Source organism: Sorex fumeus, unplaced genomic scaffold (assembly GCF_029834395.1).
Source record: "Sorex fumeus unplaced genomic scaffold, SorFum_2.1 ptg000128l, whole genome shotgun sequence".
Taxonomy (NCBI): domain Eukaryota; kingdom Metazoa; phylum Chordata; class Mammalia; order Eulipotyphla; family Soricidae; genus Sorex; species Sorex fumeus.
Window position 1 is genome coordinate 17351099 of NW_026606185.1, and position 11959 is coordinate 17363057.

General features: G+C 36.9%; 1 pseudogene; it reads right to left on the bottom strand.

Annotated features, from left to right (window-relative positions):
* Positions 1-11498: 11498 nt before the first annotated feature.
* LOC130045624 (uncharacterized) lies at positions 11499-11575 on the bottom strand (annotated as a pseudogene).
* Between the last annotated feature and the right edge of the window lie 384 nt (positions 11576-11959).

Here is an 11959-nt window from a genome sequence, read left to right on the forward strand (position 1 = left end):
GGGCTGGGCCCCTTGGGGCAGGGAGGGCTCTCACCCACCCCACAGCCTGGCTCAGAGTCTGGTGACATGGTTCTGGGAGTGCAGTTTCTCCTTATCTGAAGGCTCTGCATTTACAGACTCAACTAACAACAGATGGAAAACGCATCTCTGTATTTAGGCCTATGATGCTTGTGTCTGCATTGAACATGTAAAGACTTTTTCTAGCCATTATTTTCTACACAATATAGTATGATGACTACTTAAATAGCATTTGCACTCTTTCAGTGGTAGAAATAGTTTGAGATGATTCAATGTATATAAGACCATGTAAGTCTAGAATATGAAAACACCATCCTATCTAAAAGACTTGAGCATCTACAGGGATCCTGAACCAAATATCAGCCACCCCAACCCCACATCCACCCTCCCACCCACTAGAAGTGAACAAAAGACTATTGTATGTAGCATTTTTTTCTGTGTGTTCTTCTGTTTAGCTTAATGTTGTCCAGATTCAATCATATTATATTACATATAAATGCTCAAACTCTTTTCCTGTATGAATAATAATTGATTGTAGAGTTGTATGACATTTGGTTAGTCAATCTCCATCTATTCACATATTAATGGGAACCTGATTTGTTCACCTCTTTTGGTTATATTGATTGGTATTGCTACTTTCATGTAAACATAAAATTATCCTTCTCCTTCATTTTCTTTTTTTGAGATTGTTTTGCTTTTCTTGGTTCCTTGAAAGTCCATATGACTTTCAGAATGGCCTTCAGATTCTACAAAGAAGTAGAATTTTAGTTGGGATTGCGCTAAATTCTTGGAACAGTTTGGGGAGTAAACTATATTAGCAATGTTAAGTGCTCTGATCTTTGGACATAGATCTTTCTTCAATTATTTAGATCTTTAATTTTTTTCAAGATATTGTAGTTTTCAGGGGCTCGAGTGATAGTACAGCGGGTAGGGTGTTTGCCTTGCAAGTGGCCAACCTGGCTGACCCGAGTTCGATTCCTCCACCACCCCTCTCAGAGAGCCCGGCAAGCTACTGAGAGTATCTTGCCCACACGGCAAAGCCTGGCAAGCTACCCATGAGGTATTAGATATGCCAAATCACTTACTGTGAGACAGGAACAGTCTCACAATATTACTGGGCCTGCTTGAGCAAATCAATGAACAATGGGAGGACAGTGATAGTGACAGTGATAGCAGTTTCCAGAGAAAAATTTACCAAGGGTACAACAAGCATTGTTTAGCGAGGCAGGTGGTGGGGGGAACATATGTTGCTGAGGATCAAACACAGGTCTCTGCAAATACTAGGTAATGCTTAAGCTATCTCCCACAATCCTTCAAAATATTTTTATGATATGATTACTTATGAGTTGTTCTCTAAGTTTCACTTGAAGATTGTTTAAATGCACATAAATTAGTTGATGTTTCTACGTTAACTTTGCTTTTGAAAATATTCAGAACCAGTTTGCTTGTTTTTAAGTGGATTCCTTAAAATTTCTATTTACAAAAGCATGTCAACTACAAAGAAAATAATTGTACTTTTTTCTTTTCAATTTATATTGCTTTTATTTCTTTTTCTTGAGTCATTGCTCTGATGAAAAAATAAGTACAGTGTTAGATAGAAATGATGAGCACAGACATTCTAGTTTTGTTCCTGTTATTAGGGGGGAAATTTATCATTAAGTATCATGTTAATTTGGGGATTCTCATATATTGTATTTTTCATGTGGAAGAAGTTCCCTAAATTTCTACTTTCTCGGCTTTTACAAAAATGGAATGATATTGACTATTGTCAAATATTTTTTATGTATCTATTTATACAATCATGAGTTTTAAAAATTTTTACTGATATGGTGTTTTTGGTCAGTTGATTTTCAGATGTAGAATCAACCTGACATCCTTGGAAGAACTGCACTTGATTATGGTATATATGAATTATTCTACATGCTATTGTATTCATTTTGTTAGTATTTTGTTGAAGATGTTGACAATCATATTCATAAGATATCTCAGCTGTAGATTTCTTATGAATTCTTTGATTTTGCTTTCAGAGTTGTACTGATTTTAAAAATTAGCTGTGAAGTATTCTTATTCTTTTATTTTTTGGAAGAGTTTTTGAAAAATTGCATTTAATTTTAAAATACTTAGTAGAGCTCAATAATGTATTTATCTTCTTAAAAGATTTTCTTTGTGGATAGCTTTTTAAATTATTAATTCAATCCTTTAATTTTTATCAGTTTATTCAGATTTTCTATTTTTTCTCCTTAAAATTATCTGTTTATTTTTTATTGAATCACTGTGAGATACAGTTAAAAAGCTTTCATGATCAGGTTTCAGTCATACAATGTTCCAACACCCATCCCTCCACCAGTGTACATTTCCCATCACCAATATCCTCAGTGCACGGCAGAGCCTAGCAAGCTCCCCGTGGCGTATTTTATATGCCAAAAACAGTAACAATAAAGGGTCTCATTTGTCTTTCCCTGTCCCTGAAAGAGCCTCCAAAATGGCACCATTGGGTAGGACAAATAAGGAGAGGCTGCTAAAATCTCAGTGCTGGGACTAATGGAGATGTTACTGGCGCCTGCTTAAGCAAATCGGTGAACAACGAGATGACAGTGATACAGTGATACAGTGACTATCCTCAGTATTTCTCCTGCCAGCTCCCATTTCCCTAACCCCCCAGTCTGACTTTATGGCAGGCACTTTTCTTCTCTCTCTCTCTCTCTCTCTCTCTCTCTCTCTCTCTCTCTCTCTCTCTCTCTTTCTCTCTCTCTTTTTCTCTCTGTCTCTCTCTGTACTTTTGGGCATTATGGGTTGCAGTACAGAGGTCATCATGTTTGATCCTTTTTAGGTTATCACTTTTTATATTACTCTATCTACCTAAACCTTTGTGAGTTTTGTTGAATAAGTAAATTTTAGTGACTTTACATTGGCGGGTTCATTGATTTTCTACATTGGTTTTCTATTCTCTCTATATTAATTTTATCACTAATATTTTTTATTCCCTACGTACTTTGGGTTTTTTCCTATGTAGTCTTAAAGTGGAAGATTTAGTTGTTGATTTGTTCTTTCTGATCCTATGCATTTGCAACTGAGTAATTCCCTCTGAGTTCTACTTTAGCTACACACCATTTAGTTTTGATATATGGTTTCACCATTTTCATCTATACCAAGTGTTTTTAATTATCCTTGTGATTTTTCTTTTACCCATCAGTTATCTAAAGATGTCAGTCATTTAATTTGCACGTTGTGAGTTTTCTGTATTTTCTTCCCTGCCATTGCTATATGGTTTAATTTCATTATGATTAGGATTTGCTTGTATTATTACTCTTTTAAAAAATTTACAAAGGTTTAGTTTTATGGTCTGAAGCATACTTTATCCTGGAGATTATCCCATATGCCCTTAAAAAGAAAGTATATATTCTGTTTTTAGTGGATACAGTGCTTTGTAGATCTCTGTTAGTCCTGTAAATATACAATGTTGTTCAAGTCTTATGTTTCCTTGTTGATATTCTTCCTTGTAGATCTATCCATTATTGACCGAATATGAAAAATAATCAACTATTATTGTTGAGTTATATATATTTCCCTTTAATTAAGTGAGATATTTTTATCGTATACTGTGGACATCTGTTATGGGTACCATTATGCATGCAATAATTATATCTTTCTTTTTTTTTTCTTTTTTTTTTCCCTTTATTGTATTTTATTTTTTTAAAGTTGTAGATTTACAATTTTTTGTGCTTTGGTTTCAATTATACAATGATCAGATATCCATCCCTCCACCAGTGCCCATTTTCCACCACCATGGATAATATCCCTCCCACCCCCATCCCCCCAACCCCCCTGTCTCTGTGGCAGGGCAATCCCCTGTGTTCTCTCTCTCCTTTTGGGTGTTGTGGTCTGCAAAAGAGGCATTGAGTGGCAAACATGTTCAGTCCATAGTCTACTTTCGACATGCATCTCCCCTCCTGGGAGGATCCTCCAAACATCCTTTATTTGGTGCTCCCTTCTCTATCTGAACTGCCCTTTCCTCTAGGATACCCAGCTGGCCTCTAAGTTATGGAGTAATCCTCCTGGTGCTGATCTCAGCTATTCTTGGGTATTAATCTCATACTTTGTTACTTTATATCCCCCAGATGAATGCAATCTTTCTATGTCTATCCCTCTCTTTCTGACTCATTTCGCTTAGCATGATACTTTCCATATTGTACCACTTGTATGTAAATTTCATGACTTCATCTTTTCTAAGAGCTACATAGTACTCCATTGTGTAGATGTACCAAAGTTTCTTTAACCAGTCATCTGTTCTTGGGCACTCAGGTTTCTTCCAGTTTCTGGCTATTGTAAAGAGTGCTGCAATGAACAAACAAGTGCAGATGTCACTTCGACTATACATTTTTGCCTCTCTGGGATATATTCCCAGGAGTGGTATTGCTGGGTCAAATGGGAGCTCAATTTCTAATTTTTTGAGAATCGTCCATACTGTTTTCCAGAAGGGCTGAACCAGTGGACATTCCCACCAACAGTGAAGGAGTGTCCCTTTCTCGCCACATCCACGCCAGCATCGGTTGCTTTTGTTCTTTTGAATGTGGGCTAGTCTCTGAGGTGTGAGATGGTATCTCATTGTGGTTTTGATCTGCATCTCCCTGATGATTAATGATGTAGAGCATTTTCTCATGTGCTTTTTTGCCATTCGGATTTCTTCTTTGAGAAAGTTTCTGTTCATTTCATTGCCCCATTTTTGGATGGGGTTGGATGTTTTCTTCTTGTGGAGTTTAACCAGTATTTTGTATATCCTGGATATCAACCCCTTGTCAGATGTGTATTCGGCGAATATCCTTTCCCATTCTGTAGACTGTCTTTGTATTTTGGTCACTGTTTCTTTGGAGGTGCAGAAGCTTCTTAGTTTAAGATAGTCCCATTTATCTATCTCTGTTTTCACTTGCTCGGCCAGTGGCGTGGCATCTTTGAAGATACCATTAGCTTCAATGTCATGGAGGGTTTTGCCAACTTTATCTTCAATGTACCTTATGGTTTCTGGTCTGATGTTGAGGTCTTTAATCCATTTTGATCTTACTTTTGTACATGGTGTTAGGCAGAGTTCTGAGCCTACAATAATTATATCTTTCTAACTGACAATTATGACAACATTTTTTTCTAGCACATTTATAATGTTACTTTTGTTTTTTTGTAATATTTCTCATGGTTCCTATTTAAATGGTTTATTTTTCATTTTTTATTTCTATTTGCACTAGTTCTTTAAATCTAAAGTATACTTCCTGTAGACAGCATATAATTTTCTATTGTTCATAGCAACAATTTCTGTCCTTTCTTTGAATTATTTAATGACTTTACTGATGTAATTGGATTTATAACTCCCATTTAAAAAATGTCTGTTATCTTTTTACTTCCTCTATTCCTTTTTATTGCATTCTAATAATAATTCAATATTTTCCATTGTAACATTCTAATTCATTTAATTATTGTGTATTATATTTTAAAAAGTATTACTTTAGTGGTTGTTCTAAGATTTACTGTACACATCCTAATTCTTAAAAAAACTTTGAAACATTTGTCAGAGTTCCATTTCTCTTTTTTCCAGGCCATATCTGGTAGTCAAAATCTAGTAATTGCTCATTTATTATTCTAGTGTTTTTAACAATGTCCTAGAGCATGACAATTAGCTAGCAGCTTGAATCACCTTTCAATTGATTTTTACCCTATCCTTTTCTTAAAATCTATCCATACTCTGCTGCAAATAAAGTTAGTTCCTTTGAAAAGGGATCAAGAGCATTGATTTTCAGTACAGTTTGTTTTTTCCTCTAGGTAATTCTCTAAACCAGAGCTCTGGAGCTAGAAGTGAAGATAATGGCACGGTCCTGATTCCAATGCTCTTGGAGCCAAATAAGTAAAGTTAGTAAGGGGTTGGGATAGACAGTAACACAAGATTCTTTTGGTTTGTTTCTCATAGTATGTAGGTAATTTTATGTGGGGCAAGACATAGAGAATCCAGTATTTTTTTATAAGTTGTGTCCAAGATAGAGCCTCTATACCATGAGCCACTACTGGACAAGGGAGGGCAACACCTACATCTCAGTTACATTTTTCCAGAACCTGGAAGTTGGAACAAGATAAGAAATTATTTAAAACCTTTTCTCTTAGGAAGAAAGCTTTTTCAGGGGACATGGGAATAAAGAGATGGTGTTTTTGATTGTTACAGACTAGAGTAGAGTTTCAGATTGTTGACTAGGAGAATAGCAAGAAAGAACAGTTTTGCTCAAATGCCATAGATATATTTTGTTACCAAACTTTTATAAATTTTCTTAAATAAATATTTTCTTTATCTGCTCTTTGACCTTAGAATCATTTCCAGAAACTTTAAACGGTTGTCTTATGATGGACCAGGTTTAACAAGTGTTAACTTTCTCTTTGCCTATCTATTCACAGAGCATCTTCTATTCAACCAATTTCATTTTAGTGTTTTCCAATAAGTTACTGCCTTAGAAAGTCTTCTTTGACTGGACACTATTTTGTTGTGTTGAAATTCAGAATCAGCATCTTTTTACTTATCAGGTAGAATCGCAGAGCTCTTTAACAACTGACGAGGAAAGAAAATTTAGCACCTTTTCTTTTATGTTGTTTAGGGCTTTTACTATTTTATAAACCTTTATATTTTATCCAGATCCCAAAGGTATTTCTAAATAAACATGACACCGTGTTGCTCTCAAGAGCAATACTATTTAGTTTTTTATTCATAATTACAAACTCTCAAGAACATTTGTTCTTGATAATAACAGTCCATAGCAATTTTTGACTACTTCAGATATTTTTTAACAGTAAGCAAAATTAACACAACTTCTTTGCTACCATGAAGAAATATTACATCAATATTTCAGACTTTTACATGATCATTTCCACTGCTGACACAATTTTTCAGTTCTCTGGTTTAGTGCTTTCCAGTGCTACTTACATTATATCTGCATTCTGCAAATACACAGGCATCTATCATTATGTGAACAAGTCTAACTCTGAAGAATAGGACAATACATGTAAAGTGATATGATGAGTGACATCCCACTTGGGCTCCTGCCAGCATTTCAGTCTTCAAGAACCCAACCTGGGATGTTATGAGCATCACCTTGTTCACTCCCAGATCTTATAATTAATCATATTTCTGCTTCAGCATTTCCCCAAAATCTCTGAGATTATTGACTGGTGAATATTATTTACCAAAGGGTTACAATTTTAGGACTACTTTGACTGAAAATGGGGAAAAACAGAGGGAAAAGATATATGTTGCAGGGACAGAGATAGAAAGAGAGATAGAGAAGAAAGACATAGAGGCAGGCTGGGGGTGGTGAGTTGAGGTTGATGGAAGGGAACCTGGGGACACTAGTGCTTGGAAATGTACACTGGGTGGAGGGATGAGTGTTGGAACACTGACTGAAACCTAATCGTGAACAACTTTGTAAGGGTCTAGCTCACAGTAATTCAACAAAGAAGTAAAATTTTTTAGAAGATGTATGTTGCAGGAGAGACATGAATATCCACAAAACAAATAGGATTCCAAGAATAAAAAGATAATAGAAAAAATTTAAGAGAATAGAGAAAGAAAATATCTACATTCACTGAAGTCCTAAAATTCAAAAAAGAAACAACCTTACAATGCTTTATAATTTTAAAACTATGCCAAAGCAATATTTCCTGCCAGATCATAACAAAACCCCTTGTAATATATATTGCACATTTGTGGATCTCAATTTATGACATTTATCTTTATGAATTCACTGAGTTCATAAGGGAGAAGGGCTAAAATTGTTTTGGTATTATCTTGCTTCTCTTCTTGAAAAGAAATGTCAGTGTCAAAATAAATGTGAGGTATATTTACAGGTATATATTCCTCTTAAATTATATTATGAAGTTATAATTTTTTAAAAGCCACTTGAAGTATTTCCTTACTATTGAAAGTATGAGGAAGAGCACCTTTATTTTTACTGAGCCATAATGGAGTTGCAGATAATCAATATTATTTCTATTTGACTTTAGAAAATAAATGTGTATATTTGTTACTCAGGGAATTCATAGTGAATAAAATTTTAAGGTCATGTTGTGAAGATCCACTCAGGAGGAATTAATAAAGTCTGCATTTTACTGTTGTTTCTCTGATCAACTCCTGTCTGCAATTTATTATTTGTCAAAGTTGCCATTCCTTTCCAGTCTTAAGCAAAGCACACTTGCCTTTCTAAACTTACTTGTCTGTCAAGCTCTCAGCTTTCCCTGGGGTTAGAAGACATAAATAAGTGAGTCTTCTTTTTTTGTTTCGATAAAATTTTTTGGTAGCTGAGAGTAAGAGCCTGGAATATCTTTCCTGCTAGGTTCTGCAGCCTGCATATGTAATCAGGGAAGGTGACAAGTCGATAAAGGAGTTCAAAGGAGAACATAGGACCTCTGGGAGAGAGCTTAACGCTTTTCTAGGGATGAATAGTGGATCACTATTCCCCAAACCTGTTTGTAATGTTAAGCTGCTATTATATGTGCACTCAAATCCAGTTTTGACTATGTGTCCATTTCTGCTTATTGTAGATTTTTATGCTTCCTTTAGCAATAGATACTGAGGTGAAAAATAGTAAGAAAAGGAAACAGATGGATATAGACACAGTAACCTGCATAAAGCAGCAGAATTCTTCACCATGGGGCCGACTTACTTGAGGCAATCTTGCTGAAGAGCTGTTCTGACTTCAGTGGGCTGAATCTCTATTTGTTAATGACCAGAGTCAAAGATAACTCCCATTTGTGTGAGATACGCACTAAATTAATATGTAAATTCAAAGCAAGGGTAAAATCTAGTGTTTTGTGAAAAATTATGTATTATTATGCTATCAAAACAATGAGAATAGTATTGTTATTAAGCTTGATTTTCCTACCCAGGGTAGCTGGTCATATTTTTCCAGGCTATTTCCCCCAAGCATATGCTTTTCACTTGCATCAGGAATTCCCTCATTAAGATGATTGTGTCCAATGCTCACTCCAGCTGGTGTTGAGCAAAAGAACAACCAACTAACTGCATGAATAAGACTTCACTCAGTCAGAAAGATAAGTTCCTTTTTCTTGTTTTTTCGTTGCTTTTGTGACTTAAGGAGGGAAACAGTGATATATAGCTTTTGTTCCTGGTGATCTGAAATTGAAGCACATAACACAGACAGAAGCTGAGCGTAAGAACAGAGACAGAGATCTATAAAGCATGAAAGATCAAAGGAAAATGTCAGTGTGAAGTAGTTTGAGAATGAAGAAGAAAGGGGAGGAGTGGGGAGAAGAAAAGACCGAAGGAGAAAGGGAACAACCTATCTATAGTGAGACCGTGAAGCATCTGGGGCAAGGCAGTGGCACCTGTGGGTAGTGAGCTGAGGAATTCAAGTCATCACACAGGCTTAGTTGTTCAAGCCAGTCTTCTATTTTAATAGTCCATTGAGCAAATAGTATATTGAATTTGATTTACAAAATAATAATCTCATATGTGGAGCGATAGCACAGCGGGTAGGGCATTTGCCTTGCACACAGTGGACCCTGCCAACCCAGGTTCGGCAAGCTATCAAGAGTATCTCGTCTGCATAGCAAAGCACGTCAAGCTACCCGTGACGTATTCGATATGCCAAACACAGTAACTAGTGTCACACTGGAGACATTACTGGGTCTGCTTGAGCAAAATCAATGAACAACGGGAGGACAGTGACAGTGACAGAATATATGATATGATAACATGGTGTTATCACACATAATATTATAACAAGGAAAAAAAATGGCTGCACTAAAACAAGACTAGATCTAGGAGATGGAAGATGAAGATACTTAAATTGTAAGGATCTAGCTGACTCCAAGATCTGGAGTCTGAATTAGTGCTTTCTGGCTTTGTCACTTTCAGAACTTGTTCACTTGTTCAGTCAAGATGTAAATCTTTTCTCTTATAACAAATGTTGTGATTTTCCATCTTCAGTTCTTGAGAACAGATGGTCATAGATCATGCATAGCCGGTCTGATGCGGAGATAAAGTGAGCAGTACCTGCATAGCTCAATCTGAGAACCTATTTCAAAATACCAGCTCATTTGACGTCATCCCACATTTAAAACTTCATTCTTCTGATTTAGGATTTATTTTCCATTGCCGTTACCAGAAATAATAAGAAAAAAGGGCTTAAAAGAAAGGAATAGGAAACAGAGAAGCCACATAGAAAGTATAGAAAGTTCAGGGATATGGTGCTACCACCAGGCCAACCTGTAGCTGTGGGACGAGTGCATCAGCAGCCCTGACGGTGCCTTCAGACTTCCTGGTACCCCAAAACTACTACTGTGCCTTTGGCCAGGCTCCAACAACTTGGGGCCAAGTTTACCAAGAAATTAAATAGCCAAAAGTTAGATGTGTGGGAGCCACATCACAAACCACCTCCAGCTCAGCTGTACAAGCTCACTTATTGGCCTTATTTCAGAGACCCATAAATCTTGAAAGAGATCAAAAGCCACAGTTAGGGCCAGCAGCGGGGCATGCTGTGGGTGAGCAGGTGTGTCCTGCAGGGCATATGCTAATAGTTTATTTCTCTGAAAAAGATGGAAAAAGGGCCATGATCCAGAGACACACAAAAGAATCTCTGAACCAAGGATCTCGTTGCAGAGATGCCTCCAGACTTTAAGTCAGGACAACTTCACTAGTGTGTCTCAGACAGGGTCAGGCGTCATCCCTCCACCTGCCCCCTGAAAACCCTGACAGCCGCCAACCCAAAGAAAAGTGCAGTACGCGGGTTCAGTGATGAGAAACTCCAGGCCTCAAGGAATAGGGGATGGATTGGCCCTTCTCATCCCTCTGTCCTCATGGGATCCTGGAGTCACGCCCATAAATGGCCACTGGCTGCTACTTAAGCTCCTTAATGGCCATGATCCAGAGAGACACAAAAGAATCTCAGAACCAAGCAGCTCCCTGCAGAGATTTCTCCAGACCGTAATTATCTAAAATTTTAGAATTGCAGGAGCACAAGGCATCTCTTACAGACACGTGAGATCTTATGCTATTCATAATAAGCAATACTAAAGAGAAGATGGGGAAGATTGTCTACCATAGAGTCAGGGGTAGGGGTGGGATGGGGGAAATAAGATCTTGGGGATGGAAGATTTACACTGGTGGAGGGATGTGTGATTTATCATTGTATGACTGAAACTCAATCAGGAAAGCTTTGTAACTGCATCTCATGGTGATTAAATAAATAAATAAGTAAATAAAATAATAAAATAAAATAAAATTAACATTCTGAATTAAAAAAGTAACACTGAATTTATGCCCAATTCAATCAGCTTTATCAATGGCTGAATAAATAGCAGTACTCCTACATTTTTTTAAAATAAAAATTTTAAAAAAGTATAGAAAATTTATTAGTATTGAAATGGTTACACATATTAAACCTGTCCCTTCTTTCCTTGACCTGAATCTTATTATTGCCACTATCCTTTTCTGTTTTAGTTTTCATTTTTATTTTAGATATCATGATTTACAATACTACACTTGATCTTAGCCAAAAGGCCGAGAAGCGAGACACTACCTCCACTACCCAGCCGACGCCACACTCCAGGACGCTTTTCGGACCCATGCAGCCACAAACTGCATGACACATCATAAGACACTAAATACCCATCTTCCGGAACTGTCGTACCATATTTGATAGGGTTCAAATATGGTAACATCTACGAGGGCGATTAGAGGACGCCCCAAAAGCCTCTATTCCTCTGGGAAATACTGGCAAGCTACCGAGAGTGTTCCACCCGCACGGAAGAGCCTGGCAAGCTATCCGTTGTGTATTTGATATGCCAAAATTAGTAACTACAATGGGTCTCATTCACCTGACCCTGAAGGCTTCACTGACATGGCAGCACTGAGAAGGATGAGAAAGGAGAGGCCGAAAAAATCTCAAGGCCGAAC